The following is a 16,981-nucleotide window of genomic DNA, read 5'->3' as shown; positions in this document are numbered from 1 at the left end:
TCTTCAAAGCATAAACGGGCTTGTCCTTTCAGTTTTGACATCTCTTCTGAATCTGTTTCTTTACGAATCATGTGGAGCACTAGTTTCCAATGCCATATGGCTACAAGATGAAGTGTTGGGTATTTGTCACCGCTTAAAGCCTCTGTGCATTCTTGAAATGGTTTCAGAAAGTCAACCAAACTATCGACGACGTCGTCGGAAATTTTCGAAATTTTGTCCACCTTCTTCTTTTCTAATAAAATCTGTTTGACTTCATCTGCCGATCTTAGGTATGACTCCAGCATTACAACCTGGCTATTCCAGCGAGTTTCCACGTCTTGCTTTAGGGAAATTTTCAAGTTTTTGTTAATGCCCGACTCTTTGAAATACTCGACTAGCTTCTTTAATTGCACAAGGACGTCCTTGATAGCTGGACAGTGTGTATGGAGATTGATTAATTTCTTCTGCTTTATTTGTTGACCTTTGGAATCTTTGTCGATTATCTCTCTTTCTGAGGGAAGCGGTTTTTGATTTAGTGTCCATTGCATAATTAGATTTTGTTTGTGGCAGTAGCAAGGATATCGCGTGGGAAACACGGCAAGGAAATTGCTCCCTCCAGCTGTTACGCCACAGGACTTCTTTATTATTTCTTCCGTGTCGTCCCTAAAATATCTGGTAAGTATGGTGTTGATGAAATTCTTGATATTGGCTGTGGTCTTTGATTCTTCATCAAATTCTTCTACGCCAAGCATAAGCGCCTTCTTCTTCCAATCTCGACTGATGAAATGTACATGCAGTGACAGGAAGTGCCGCTGCTTGTATTTATCTGACCACATGTCTGTCGTAAATGCCAGTTTCGTTTCGGACAACGTCGTCCGCAGTAGTTCCTGAATGGACTCCTCTAACTGCGAAGTAATTTCTGGCAGCAATTTATTCTTTAAAGTTGGTCGATGGTAAGTGGCTTCTTTAATATCGTGATTACCATGTTTCGCCCCAAAGTCGACCAGTTTCTGGGCAATTAACAAAAATCCATCCCTCTCTATGTACGGAACTCTAAGGACCCAAATCCTTAGCCAATCCAACTACAATTGTCTTGTTAAGTTCTTCAATCGATGTTCTTGGAATACTCTTAACTGCGAAAGAAGTCATAAGCCGCTGGTCTTTGCTTGGCTTGGGGCCTTTTCCAGCGACGTCGCTGCACTGATGTCGCACAAGTGATATAGTACCAATTTTACTGGTCCATGCATATGTAGCGTTGCAGTTTTTGCATTTCACGAAGTCGACGGGTTTTTGATCAATGTTGATAATTTGGAACTTTTGCCTAATATCTGATTTGCTAAGTAAATCGGTTTTATTTATATACGACAGCCTGGTGCTACTCTGGCCAATTAATCTGTAAATATCCTCTCGTGACCAGGCAATGACCGGCTGATTAGACTCACTCGGTGTCCCAAAATTGACGGCATCCGCTTCTCGCTCATTATTTTCATCCCGAGCAGCAGACATTTATCCGACCTACAACAATGTTTCATCAATTAGGGATTTAACCAACGCCCATTAAATGAATTAGGAATGAATGAATGAATTAGACCCACTAGTGAAGAACTGTTAACTATGAACTTGAAAGTACCGTACTAGTATATATATAAATAATCGACTTACCACTGTTACTTCGATCGACGTCGATCGCTTCTCTATTAAATCCTACTAGATAAGGTTATCATTAATGTTGATGTGTATTAATCACTTCAACACGAGTTGGGCAAAGCAAGTGAATGGCTACGATCACGTTGAGTCCGTCGGGTTCTGCAGTGCGCTCCGCACAAGGATTAACGGGTGACGTGAGACATGAGATGATACTTTTATCATGAGCTTAAGTATTTTTGCAACTCAACTCAACCCAAAGGGTAGTAACTTGTATGGAAACATAGGAATTTATGAAATTGAGTGGAGTGGAGCCATCTGCACCTTTGGCCCGGAATTTGTAGCTCCACTCTCTCTCCAAAACCAAAATTTTCATCTCAATTTTTCACAACCAAACAACACACATTCGTCATCATCATCGAAACTAATTAATTAATACTTACCAAAGCGTTATAATTGCTCCCATAGGTATTTAAAAAATTGTTCATAGTACAAGCAATGATTAGATCAGTAAATGGGTAAATTTGCAACTCTGATGTTTTTATTTAATTATTTATTTTGAAATTTTTACCATATGCATATTGGACAAAGTTAGGAAACGAGTTCGAAGATGGGTGAAATCGGTCCAGTGGTTGACCGGTGGGGGTCATCGAAGTGATGGGGTATTATGCACCAAAATTTCAAAATTGTTATAGAGAGCTGAAATTTGGTACAGAGGTTGCTAATGGCTCATACAAGATAAAAATGACTTCAAGTTGGAAATTTTTTTATCTTGAGTGACCCTATGGGGTGACCCATACTGATTTTTCCAAATCGTTTTATCGAGCTGAAATTTGATATGGAGGCTGAAAAAGTGAAAACCACTGCTGGATAGCACATGCATACAGCTTAGAACTTCATGATGTTAAAGAAGCCCACTGGTCATGGTGATCAAGGCACATGATTTGTAACTAATTCAAAAATTTGGTACCAAATGGTAGAAACTATCTAACAAACTTTTGACCATCCACAACGCGGAAGTTTGTGCTATTATGTCGGTCAATTCGGAAAAAAATTAGAAGCGAGCTCGGACTTAATGAGTCAGGGACTATGTCCCTGACTCGGGCTATATGGAGTCTGCACTGTAGGTTTTTTAATTAAAAAAATTCCTTAATATTCTTGTTCAGCAAAGTTTCATTAGTCTAGAAAATCATTTTCATGAAAATCTGAGGCAAAAAAAATTTTTTATACAAAATTTCGAAAATTTCTAGAGATTTTATTTTTTGAGACCGCTACGAAAAAACGGTATTTTCTTGCTCAGGGGACCATAGGGTATTCACACAAAAAATTTCAGTCAAATCCGAGCTACTCCTAGATTTTATCCAACCTGGTCTTAACCAAGGTGACTATGTTGGAATCGCACACTGAATTCGCCTCCTGACTGGTCCCGAAATTGGAGACCATGCTTACTTGACAAAGACTCAGCCTGTGCATTCTAGTAATATTAAGTTTCTATGACTCAACCCTTCCATAAGATTACAAAACTCTAACCCGACCCGACCCGACTCAAACTTGCTCGGCCCGAGCCCGACCCGCCCTAATACGGGGACGGATGAAGCATTGGCTCCTCAGCGCAAAGTTTTGGCGTGGCGGAGGGCCACCCTTGGCGCCAAGCATATATTGACCATCACCTCACTATCCGACGTTGCCGGGCTGCACCATCAGATGGGAAACTTAGCAGACGCAATATCAGAATTTAAGACAGTGCTTGCACTACAGCTGGAAGCCTTGGGAGAAGAACACAAGGATACGCTTAACACAAAATTCTCCCTGGCAATCTGCCTGAGTAGAATCGGCGACGAGGAGAAAGGTTTACGAATACTGGAGGAGGTTTATGCCTCACAAAAGAAAATACTCGGGGACAATCACCCTAATACGAAAGAAGTTAGGGATTACATCTCCAACTTGAAGTCGAGAACAATACCTTGAGTGCACTTTGATGTAACAGGGGAGTTAGATCCAATTGTAAAAAAAATGTAAATTTTACGAAAATCCGAGCAAAATTGTATTTTTTGGTGACAGTTGAATTACATACATTACAGTTGAAACAGGGCTTTTTTCGTGTTTTTTACACTTTTGAGTGGGTGTGGCGGGCGCAAATGGGGCCATGGCATCAAACCACTTCAGGGTTTTAGTGGACTCATATGGTACCCCAACATATCCAAAGAGCATCAAGATCTAAAGATCACATGTAAAGGGTCTCTGTTGGGGAAGTTTTCAGTATTTGACACATGCACTCTAAGAAATTTTATCACCAGCGCGGTGGTCATATGTGACTCTACCGGCAGGTGGCAGAAGACCACCGGAGGGTAGATGCCCATCACCAGCTTAGTGATGATCAGTCACTGTGCGGTGGTGCAGTTGTCACCGTTCGGTGGTTACAGCTGTCACCATTCCGGTAGAGTCACATATGACCACCGCGCGGTGATCGTTATCACCAGGTTTCTTAGAGTGTGCAATTGTATTTTTAAGATTATGTATGAAAAGGTTCCACCATGTTTTTACCCACCCACCATGTTTTCACCCACCCACCATGTTTTTTAGAATATACTAGGACCCCAAATGAAGGATTCATTCAGTATTTACGATTTTAAAATAAAAGTAATATCTTTCCACAAACGTGATTGACAAAAGTTCAATTTTTTTAGCTCGTAAATACTTTACTCAATGAGGATCGTACATAAATTACGTAGCATAAAACTCGCGATGTTCCAGACCCCTGTGTTCTCTCGTTTAACATGTGTACCATAAACATGGTACCCATACAATATTGGAGCTTTGCCACCCCCTTTTGCGCAACGTAATTTATGAACGGCTCCCTAGAATAAAAATAGCCCATACCAACTGGTCTCTAAGAGGTTAAATGGAGCGATAAACATACATACTACCCCCGTATTTAGGCGTGTCACCTTATTTGCACCAATCTCACCTAACCCATTTTCGGCAATATGGGTTTTCCGTGTTGAATAAACTCGCGAATGCGTCAAAACATGCAAATGAGGTGACCGGCTATAATAATTCGACTCTACACAGATGTGATAAATAAATATATAGAAATCTAATAACACACAACATGAAAAGTGATAGGTACTCCCCATTCGCATACGATAGAAATTTTACAGAAATTAAGATATCTCAGAAACTACGGCCCTGTCAATCTCAAATTCTCTCAACTTATGCTGTCCGGGTACTTTGAGACTGGCAGTGCCGTAGTTTCTGAGAAATCTCAATTTCTGTAAAAGTTCTATCGTGTGGGAGTATGTACATAGATGTGTGTAAATAAATAGTTATTTCGCTATTGTCAGCTTTTTAATTTAGAATTTCACGTTGTAAATACGTGCTGTATTCAAATTCGGAAATAATACGGATACAAATTCGAACATCAAACTCACACATACATATCTACCAAAGTAAGTTTGCGTGATGAAAGCATTTAAGAAATTGTTTTTTAACATTTAAATAGTTTCGCCCATGGCATGGTCATAAATAAGTTAAGTAGATTTCTGAGAGGAATTAATTACCTAAATATGCTTACTTATGCGAATAAATAATTAAGCGCATCTAGCAGAAAAACTAAAAATATGTTGAGTAAAATAGACAGGAACAGATCCATTCTTTCTCCTGTTACAAATATTCTTATATGTGCCAATGTTAAAACTTGTAATAATGCTCACCAAAACAGTATTTCTCATAATCCTTATCGCCATAGTCAGATACAAATTCCGTATCGATTGTCCAAACCCAAATACAGGATGTTTACAGATTTTGTGGAAAGACAATTACATGTATTACTTTTGAACGCGTAATCCAATTTGCACCAAATTTGGCACACACAATCTCGAAGGTCACGACCACACCTGCCCAAAGTTTCAAATTTCTATCTTCAAAGATGGCCCCCAAAAGTTACCCCAAAGTGGACGAACCGTTAAAGCGGTTTCCGAAGCTAATTTGGCCGCGAAAAGTGCCCAAACGATAATCCAAAAATTTGGAACTCATCTTATCGTGTCCCCCACATATAATTTTATCAATTTTGTAAGAAAACGCCAGTAACTAGTTTCATCCGACCAACGTATGCGACGAAATGCATACCCCTCAAAACGATGAATTCTGCTACCCTGAAGAACATTGAGCGCCACGATGGCAATCAGAATCCTGCAACCAAAAGACAGGTCACAATGCAATCGCAGGTGTCTCCTGGACACGTTAATCGTATTGTATAGCACAATTTTAAAAAAGCCTTGCAGAGGAAGGCGAAAGTCCGCGCACTTAAATTTACCCATATGGTAAACAAAAAAACTAACAGCCGGAGGCTGCTTGAAGGTCATGTGGGGAATAAAAATTCCGAATTTGTCGTCACATTGGACGGGACACTCTGCTGCCTTCAAAACTTCAACAGCACAAAAATAATTTGCTGCAAAACCGACCGAAAGCAGATTTCAAAGCATAGGTCTGAAAAGAAGGAAAAGTTGTCTCACTGATTCCTGGTGGCAGGTGCAATGACGGACCGTAGAGTGCGAACATTGATACCTGTTGGGTCTAATGCAAAAATAAACTCGAAGTACTTTATGGACAGTGTTTTACATAAGTTGTTGGAGGTCAAAATTGCAAAGAAGCAATTTGGGGAGCCTGACAAGGTTTGCATCCATCACGACGCGACATTTTCATATACGACCGTATTAACCCAACCGGACCCCCAAGATTAAAAGGCAAACCCCGGGATGACCTCGATATCTTTTTCCGGGGTACTCATTAAGTAATCTGACACCACTCTGATGGATTTTTTTGGGCTTGGATGCCTAGAACAAATCCTTTTCAATGGAAGAGATAAAAAATGTCTGTTGTTTGGAAACCCCTTTCACCGATTCCTCCACTTTGAGGTCACTTTTTGCGCTCATTTTTGAAGATAGAAATTTGAAACTTGGTACATGTGTGCCCGTGATTTTGGGGATTGTGTGTTCGAAATTTGGCGCCAAAACGGATAAAGGGTTCGCAGTTTACCCATAAAATTGTCTTTCCACAAAATCTGTAAACACCCTCTGTAGCCCACCTATTGAAAAACATAATAAACTGCGATTTACAAATAGTTCACGATGGGTCTGATTTTGGAAATTTCGATATTCCCGTAAAAGTCATTGGATCCCTTCATCGTCGAGGGACAAGCAGTACGATCAAACTTCCATAGCTATAAATGCATTATCGTCTCGAACCTCACAACACAAATTGAGCTTCTTCCTGCCAAAAGTACTGATTGACGGAGAAAGTTTAAACCAATCAGACAAATCTTTAGCTCTGAAATCATGGGTTGAAATCACTGTTGGGTACCACATGTTCCACGCGACAACTGAACTTGTCTCTTATCCCCTGAGGTCGAGCTGGAAGGTGAGAAAGCGGTTTTATCAATACGGAGACATTATGTTTATAATTATTATCACCATCAAGCAAAAGGAAGATGTGAACAGACTGGCCTGGTTTTGGCTACTGTTAATGTGCAATACGTATGTCCTAACGATATCATACCTTACGAAGGACGACCATACGCCAGAGATTTGTGGGATGCCACAGACAGGGCTTGAAAATGTAAGCTGGAAGGACTGTCGTGTAATTTTTGATTGGATTAAGCGGCTAGACATCGTCTCTACATGGTCCAATCCAGAGATATTAACGACACCCATGACCCTGCAAGACTTATACGTTGACCTCAAACCTTTATCCAATATAATTACAAATCCCTTCGATCGTAAAGAAAACTACAGCGTGGAGTATTTGGCTAGCTTATTATTTTCAAAAATAAACGTGACAGCACAGCAGACGTACACGCTGTCTTTTTTGCCAGAAATTCCCCACCTAGAACTCGGCTATAAACTTGGCGACGAAGATTTCATTTATCTGGAAAAAGCTGGTACGGTTACCAATATTAAGCCATTTATTCCAGTGATAACAAAAAGTACTGGATTTCAGTATTTAACATGCTACCGGGAGCGCTACAGAACATTTAACATCTACGTTTCCCCATTTCAGCCGGAATTGTTGTTGACATTGGCGACCACTTTATTACTTTTGATTAGTTTAGCCACAATTTATAATTATATAACAAATACTACCTTTTGTGCATGGATCTTCGTAGTGGCTACCTTGTTGGAAGAGGCAGGACCAGTCTCTAGACGCATAGAGAAGAGTTCACATTTCCGTTTAAGTTTTGGCATTTGGTGTTTAATGTCCGTGATTATTACAAACTGTTACAGTGGGTTAATGATTTCTGAACTTAATGCTCCGCTTCCATCGTTTCAACCTAAAACTTTCAGTGATCTCAGCTGCAGGAAATTATCATTAAATGAGACGAATATGTTGTACAATGCAATCAAGTTTTACTCTGTGGAACACTCTGATCTCAAAAATATACAAAATATATATTTCCAAATCAAGGAATATTTCTGGTTTTTGACGAACCCTGTCGTGAACCAAAGAAATAATCCGTATAAACGTGACGACTGCTTCAGCCTTTATTCAATTCCAGGAAAGAAGCGTTCTGTTCAGTTTAGTGATGCTTACCCCGAATTTCTAGGGTATCTGAATGATGCACTTTTTATGTCTGATAACATCAATTGGATTGGTCTACATCTTGAAAAACATTTAAACCTGGTAGCAAGCCTATTTTTGCCGATACATTCTCACCACCCAAAAAATTATAATTTCACAGTGTACCCCAACATCACGGATTTACAAGAAAATATAGAAACAGAAATGATTGAATGTAGAAAAACAGTTTTCATAGCCAGTTCTGATGACACAGAGGCGGAGTACAATTTCCTCTCGATTAAATACCCATGGCACAAATTTTACAAAGGAAAGGAAATTTTAAGCGAAAACGTTTACGGTGTGGTCTTCAGATTTGTGAGAAATTCAAGATTACCATTTTACTATAAGTCCCTGGTGGAGACTGGAATTGAAGGTCGTATTGAGCAAGAATTGCAGAGTCGGGTGAATTTGTTGCGTAACCCTGTAATAAATGAATCCCTCACAAAATTAAGGAACAGTGAATCAGGTGATTCGGTTGGATTACACGGAGCGTTTTCAACATTCCTAATAGTTTGGAGTATTGCAGTAGCGATTAGTTTGCCTGCATTTGTGTTTGAAGCACGACACACCATTTACAGTAGAATCATCTTTATAATCCGTGTTGCGCACTTTAAGTGTTTGAAGTTTCTTAAAAGATGCAGATGTGTTGTAAAATATGTTGCTAAAAGTATATAACAAAGACAGACGCTATCGTAAATACGGCTTACCTATTCATTCTAAATATGTTAAATGTTAATGGTATTTGTTAAATGAAATTCCTTATTTGGCAAAGTAGTATGCGATAAATTTTTACAACCTAAATATGTACATTTTGCACATAGTTTAGTGGTTTACTATGTGCTTCATAGTTTGATTTTATCTATAGGAAATTTAGGGTCATGTAATTTATGCAATGCGATTTATGTAATTCCTTCCAAATATAATTAGTATGAAATTTGTAAATGTCACTGTCTACCAATGCTCAAGTTTAGAGGAGATATTTGCATAAAAAGAGGAGGAAACGCACCCCCAAGGCTGGCAAAATTTTCATTTTCCAAATTTGTATGTAGTAAGTTTTGAGAAATTTTGCAAATTTCACAACACCTTTGCCAAAAAACGCAGGTGCTTTTGTCCCAAATTTGCGCACCAACGTCACTGCTATAAGAGTGGGAGGGTTACATTAGTTACATATTTACATAATATACTCTTAGAAATCTGGTATTCAATCATTACCAACCAGAGTACATATATGACTCTACTGGCACGGTAATACATAACGAGAACTACCGTTCGGTAACGCAGGTGTAATAAATAAATATGTACATATGCATGTATGTAGAAATCCTATATCATCAGTGATATATATCAGTAAATGCGTGTAAATAAATCATTAGTTCTGGCCAGCTAAATATTTAGTTTGGGATTTCACGTCTTACAAGGGACACTCACGACCTGTCGTTTGAGTCCAGAGTACCCACTACGTTTTTTAGAATCTACTAGAACATTTAGTTTCGGCGTTATGGAATGGTCATAAATAAGTTAAGAATATTTCAGAGAGAAATTTATTACTGAAATATGTCTGATGCGAAATAAATAAATCAGTAAACGCGTCCAACAGAAAAACTGGGCATAGGAAACATACGGTATAGATCAATTGTTCTTTTGCTAAATACATTTTTATTATAAATGCAAACATAAAAACTTGTAATAATGTTCACCAAATAGCATTTCTCATAATACTTATCGCAAAAGTAAATTCAGATAGGAATTCCATATCCCTTGCCCACACCCAAATAACCCACCTATTGAAAAATGTATCAAATTGCGATTTGCAAATTGTTCATGATGGGTCGGATTTTGGAAATTTCAATATTCCCTTAAAAGTCATATGGGTCCCTTCATACCCAAAGTACGATCGAGCATCTGTAGCCATAAACGTCTTGGCCTCCCGAACCGTACAACACAAATTGAGTTTCTTCCTGCGAAAAGTACTTACTGGAACGCGAGCTATGAATAATTCAGTCACATCTTTACTTCTAACATGATGGCTTAGAATCACTGTAATGCATCACATGTTCCACGCCTCAACTGCGTTTGACCCGAGTCATTTTAGCTTGAGCAGGAAGGTTAGATTTTATCAGTTTGGCGACAATATGCTGATAATTATTATCACAACTAGACAGAAAGAAGAATTTAATGGTTTCGCCCCTTTTGTGAAGTCTGTACTGCATGCTTTTAACTTTTAATTTTTTAAAACTTGTAAAATTGTTGCAAATTCTGGAGAAAAGTAGAATAATTCTCGTTATTTTTCTATATATAAAGATTACCCGGTACCCGGCCGGGTAGCCGGGTACCCGGCGAACTTTTAGGCCGAGTACCGGGTAGCCGGGTACCGGGTAGTGCCACTACCCGGGGCAACCCTAGAAATTAGCAACTTAAACTATCTCCCAAGGCTCGGATTTCGCGGTGGAAAGTATTTGCAACCAAAGCGAAAAAAATACCTATGCAGCAAAGCCGACAAAGTAGATGCATACATGCATTCATTGTAACGGTTTAATTACCTTGAGCATTGTATCATAGAATACTGAATATCCTAAATACTGAATACTGGAAGTCAATAATGATCATGAAATGTACGCAATAAAGTATTGAATATTAGTATATTGATACATATATCTAACAAATATGGTTTAATGTCAAACATGCAATCATCGCTTATGCATATTCTCCACAACAAATGCATACCTGTATGTAGCCAACCAATGCTAAAGTTTAGAAGTCACGATATCTTTCGGTTTCATACATGTTCATATATAAACCAAACATGATATTTGTATGATTATTAATATTTAATTTCAACGAAAAGATCAAGCTTAGTTTGCCAATTGGATTCTTGACAATTGGTAAACCAAACAAGACAAAACTTGTTTTTGAGGTTACGACTATGAAGGACAAAACAGATATATGTGAAAATGGTCGGGCTAAACTTTGAATTTTAGCGATCGTTGCAGCAAGGAAATTTGTGGTATTAGTGGTTTTCGTTCCTTCGAGATGTTGCTGGCGGAAGTGTGCCCTCGACGTCAAACTATCTTAAGGTTTCCCATCACTCATCAAACGCTATCGCATAGATAAGTAGCATAGAAGATCTAGATGTAACATAGATAGTTTTCGCTCGTGAGGCATTGACATTTTGGATGCTTCATATAGAAAACAACTTAACTTTTATACTCTTAATTATTGTTGAATAGACTTTTCTAGCATAAGTGACCTGCACGAAATACTTAGTATAATAAATGTCGCACACGCAACCTACAGATATTTTAATCCCGCATAGTCGGAGCTACAGATATGCAGTGTCCTAAGCCTGACGTGTTCTTACAATGCGATGGTGTGAAGTGTAACCCTCCGATTTGGTTGAAATTTTGAAATTATGTGGTCCATGTCAATACAACCAACGTTTCTTGAAGCAGTTTGTGCGATGGTCAAAATTTGGCTAAATATTTGAGGTCAAAGTTGAAAAACGGGCGATTTTTAGCAGGCGGCGGAAGCAAAATCAACTTCCATTCTCTTACCGGGCTAAAAATTGCACATTTTTCAACTTTAACCTTAAATATTTTGGCAAATTTTGACCATCGCACAAACTGCTTCAAGAAACGTTGGTTGTATTGACTTGGACCACATAATTTCAAAATTTCAACCAAATCGGAGGGTTACGCTTCACACCATCGCATTGTTAGTAGTCGTAACTTTTCTACGACGGATTGCGGACTGCTTACTGTTAGTCAACGAAGTTTGTGTGCTACACAAAAAGTACACGGTAGGGTACCTTCACCTTTTATCTCAGATGACGAGACGAGAAAATCTCGTCGATCACCCAAACTTTTATTAGATCAGACTCCAATTATGGCCATTAAACTCATACTATTCGTCTTATCATTTCTTATATCTTCAATTACCCATGTTGCCGTTGCCCTTGCGAATTTTAACCACAATCCAAAATGCTTACTAATGCCGGCATTAGTTTGTAACCTTGGTTTGTAGCCGTTTGTAATAAACGACATCTCCGTATCAGGTTCTAGCATCCTTGACCTAATTCTTCATTACGAGCTCCACTTGTCATTCGCCCATCACAACGGACTTGTTGTGAAACATCTACATTGCAGAAGCTCTACAAGTCTGCAACTGTGGAAAACATGTTGTATTGAAATTGTCATATTTTCATATAGTGGTCATATCGTTGATGACAATATTACCACTTGGGGACACTTGAAAAATACCGTGATATACATGGTGTTTTCCACCCATGGTTTTAGTAGTTGGAAAGTGCACCAGTACGCGAATTTCTTGCATTTCTCTGTTCCAATCTATTTAATAATAGTAAATTTTGAACAAAACTTGATTTTCACGAATTTGCTCTATCCGATAACTACTTTTGATCCAGAAGTGTGGAAAATATTCGAAATCCACCACAGTACTGGGCGACCACCAGAAAAGTTTCCGACTGCTGACTCCTTGATAAAATCTAGGCTACTATTTGACTACAACCAATATATGTTTAGGTTGCCCTTAACTGGCCGGTATAGTTTCACCCTTAGAAACGTTTCCAAACTTTTGGCTTGCTTTGACCCCGACTACCTCAGCAATTAGACAATTGAAAATTTGAGTTTATCTGACACCGTAAGAATACCCAAGTTTAACAAAAAACATTCCTAAATTTTTTTAAGCTCAATTCGGTGAGGAATTTTGACTTTCGTGGATATGGGGGAATTAAGTTTGGCAACAACCACTACGCAAAAAGAAGTCCTAAAATTCTGCAGTTTACATCAAAATCTAGATAATTTAGTAGCGGAGGCCATATGTTTAACCAAGAAGCCATCCAAGAAGCTATCTAAAAAGATTTTGGCCCTGGTTTGCTCTGTATAATTTTATTAATGCGTTGGGGGGCTTTTTGGTTAAACATATACCCTCCGCTACTAATTTGTCTAGATTTTGATATAAACTGCAGAATTTTAGGACTTCTTTTTGCGTAGTGGTTGTTACCAAACTTAACTCTCTCTTATTCACGAAAGTCAACATTCTTTACCGAATTGAGTTCAAAAAAATTTTAGAATATAATTTTGTGTGAAACTTGAGTATTTTTACACTGTGAGAAAAATTTAAGTGATTTTTCAACTGCTTAATTGCTAAGGTAGTGAGGGTCAAAACTAGCCAAAAATTTGAAAACGCTTCTAAGGGTGAAACTATACCGGTCCCTTAAGTTCGGGTTGGGAGCATAAGCTGACAGATGTTGATTGCGAAAATCTTCGCTTTAGCTAATGGAAATCGGTGCTTCGCAGCATTTGGGCAAATTCAAGCATTCATGAAGCGATTAAATTTGACATTTTCTGTTACTGGGTAAGTAAGTGATTATACATATTTAAAATTAATGTATTTATTTCCGTTTTTTATCTCATAATGAAAAAATATTCGTATCACGAAGGACGAGAAAAGGATTGCTCTTTATGGTTTGAAACCGCCCGTCTGTCATCCTTCCATCCTTATGTATATGCCCGACAACTTTTGAGCTGACGCGAATTTCTACGTAGGGTTTTCACTAACGTGTGCCTGAAGCCCACTAATAGGATAATATCGAAGATGGACCTTTTAGGTCACCAAAAGGGGTTTGCAATTTTCTTGCGAGGTAGTGGGTTATATCAAGTGTTTTTGGAAAGACCTTTCAGATAATGTATAACGCTTGGGGTTCGTTGCCCCCAATGATCTAAAAGTCAATAATGAATTTTCTTGTGTAGGGAGTCTACGGATATGCCAAGAAATCAATCCACAAATTAATCGAAATATACAAAAACATGCATTCCTTTATATATGTTTTTGTAGACTTCAATTGCACGCTCACGGTCACGATTTTAGCCTCCAAACCTTTCCTGGGCCAACAATTTCTGTGAGCGCCAAAAAAATCGTGAACGGTCCTACGATAACTAATTTTTTTCATAAGCCTTTGCCGCTTTTAATAAAAAATATTGGAATGTCCAAAAAAGTTATGTAACATGTTTTAGACGTTACCTCTCATTTAAAATTTTTAAAATTCTGACCTTTGACATGTCGGCGACCTTAGAGATCGGAATGATACGCCACGTTTGTGCAACTGCGTGCAGAGCTTCGAAGCACTAATCCTAAGTGCACGAGATCATATTAAATTACAAATACGTAAATAACGGAAACTTTTCGGGACCAGCTGTATGATACAATACGTTTTGTATGTTTTTTTAGTAACCAGTCTAACCGTCGTTCAGAGCTTGGCCTTGCACAATTCATGTGGAAATTTACACCCGGGCTGAGAATTCACCTCGAAGAAACTCTTGACTATAGTATTCTATATTGCCAAAAAAATCCAATTTTCTTATCTTTGAAGATTTCGCGATTTTTCACTATAATTGACACCTGGTCTTGGATGGGATACATATCCGTCTCGTTGTTCTTAGGATTCGCTAAGCTAGGCGGCTATTCAGATATTTCCCGGACATTCCTCAGGGTATCAGTACTCAACAGGTAAGATACAAAAAAGTAAAAACCGACGATTTTTTGTCACGCAACTTTTGTATTGCTGACAAGGGAAGGTCTTCGACTGCTCCGCGAGTTCATGGTACCCACTATGTTTTTTAGAATCTACTAGGACCCCAAATGAAGGATCCACTCATATTTACATGCAAAACTCATATTTGGCGCCGTGGCGTGGCGCCAAACTTAAAAATCAGAATTTGCAACCAATTTCAAGCCTCCATAACTTTTGCAGTTACGGTGGGATTCCCAAAATCTTGGGTTTAAAATGATCACAAAATCCGAAATTTCAAGAAAAAAATCAAGAATTAAAAAAATTTAATTTCTGAAATATTTTTTGTTTGAAAGTTTTTTCAGAGAACCCCTGTGTTTAAGAAAATTCGGAATTTGTGCAAAAGTTTGAAAATTTCAGTTTTTTTAAACTTCATGGAAGTCGAAAGTTGAACCCTTTGTGATGATTTTGGTCAAAAAATTTTCAAAATCCGACTTGGATTTCAAAAGTTATGGTGGTTTTAAGAATAAAAATATTCAAATTTCGCCAATATGCACCACACCATGGCGCCAAATTTGAGTTTTGCACGTTAATATGCTTCATTTGGAGTCCTACATAGTAGAACCTAAAAGACATAGTGGGTACCCTGAACTCGGGGTGCAGTAGAGGACCTTCCCTTTTGAGTCTAATATAAATTGCTATAAAACGTATCTATCAGAGCGAAACTTTCAATTCGATCGAAATTCGAAATGAAATACTGTCAAATCGAAATGTGGAGCTGTTTCGCTTGGACGAAACTAAATTCAATTAGTTTGTTTCAAATTTTGACGAAACGAACCGAAATACTTCGAAAACTCCTTTAGGGATAGTGCGTAAATATTTATGTGCATCAATAAAATGTGCATAAATATAGACGTCAAATATATACGCCAAGCAGTTGCTTGGCGTATATGGGTCATTAACAACTGATGTTTTCTTTATGGGGGTCATTGACACATAATATTTTCCTCGAATTTCCACGAATTTTTTTTAACGTTGGTAAGGTATTTTTTAACGGTGTTAAGCAACTTTTTTACACGTTAACAAGGAATTTTTTTAACGTTGCCAAGGAATTTTGCAAGCAAAATTATAACCAATGTTGGAACAGAAGTTGTAACAAATGTTTTAGCAATTGTTGTAAATGAGGTTGTAGGTGAAATGGTAATCATATCGGTGCGATTGGCCTGATACGGACAGTCGGTAACCAATTAGAATTCAGGAATGTCATGGAAAATTTCACGGGACGGACTTTTCGAAATTATAATGTAGATGGGCAACCGCTTGAAATACAAGCAGTAAGCACCACTAGTGGCCGACCCTTATAAGCAAAAAATCAGTTGCTAGTGAACCCCATAAGGCAAGCAACAGTTGGTAATGACCCCTAAAGTTGTAAAGTCATTCATGGAAGGGATTTTCGAAATATTTAGTTTCGCGGCGTCGAAATTCTAAATTCCCTGGTATTTAGTTTCAATTCGTTTCCGAACGTTTGAAATTTAGTTTCGAAAAGTCGACTCGAAATCTCACTAGGTTAAAAACGAAACGAAATTGCCTGATTTCGGTTGGATTTCGTTTCGATGTGAGCGCTGGTATCTATCAACTAATAATGCATCTCAATTTCGCTCGTACTATTCCAGGAGATCCCTCACATCCTTTGGAGTGCTCTGTATTGTGACAATTGTTGCCCTTAGTTCATCCTATGATGCAATTATTACAACCGACATAATCGCACCTCCTGAGAAATATGTCGTCACAAACATCCATGAGCTGTTGACCAAATTTGGCTATAAATTATACTCAGGCTCGGACATAGTCAAAAATTGGACTCGCTTTAAGCTATCGAATCGAAAGGATTTCGCACATCGTGATAATCCTAATGTTTATATTTGGGACCGAAGTATGGCAAGTAGATCTATTTGATGTTCTTATAGATTAATTAATTTCTGTACTGTTTTTAGAACTTTCTGTGAGCGCAAACTTTTATGGTACTATAGCTAACTCGGCGGATCAGATAGGTTTTCTAGTGGCAGCTCCTCATCTGACAGGAATGCTATATCATCTAAACAGGAACTCTGTTAACGTTACTTGTAATATTTTGAAAAGAGAATTGTTCAACTGGAATATTTTTTGGGATTTTAAATATTTTGGGTCGGAAGGATTATACCGCACTTTACAAGGGAT

The sequence above is a fragment of the Folsomia candida genome, unplaced genomic scaffold (assembly GCF_002217175.1).
Source record: "Folsomia candida strain VU population unplaced genomic scaffold, ASM221717v1 Fcan01_Sc039, whole genome shotgun sequence".
NCBI classification, from domain to species: domain Eukaryota; kingdom Metazoa; phylum Arthropoda; class Collembola; order Entomobryomorpha; family Isotomidae; genus Folsomia; species Folsomia candida.
This window is presented reverse-complemented; position numbering follows the sequence as displayed.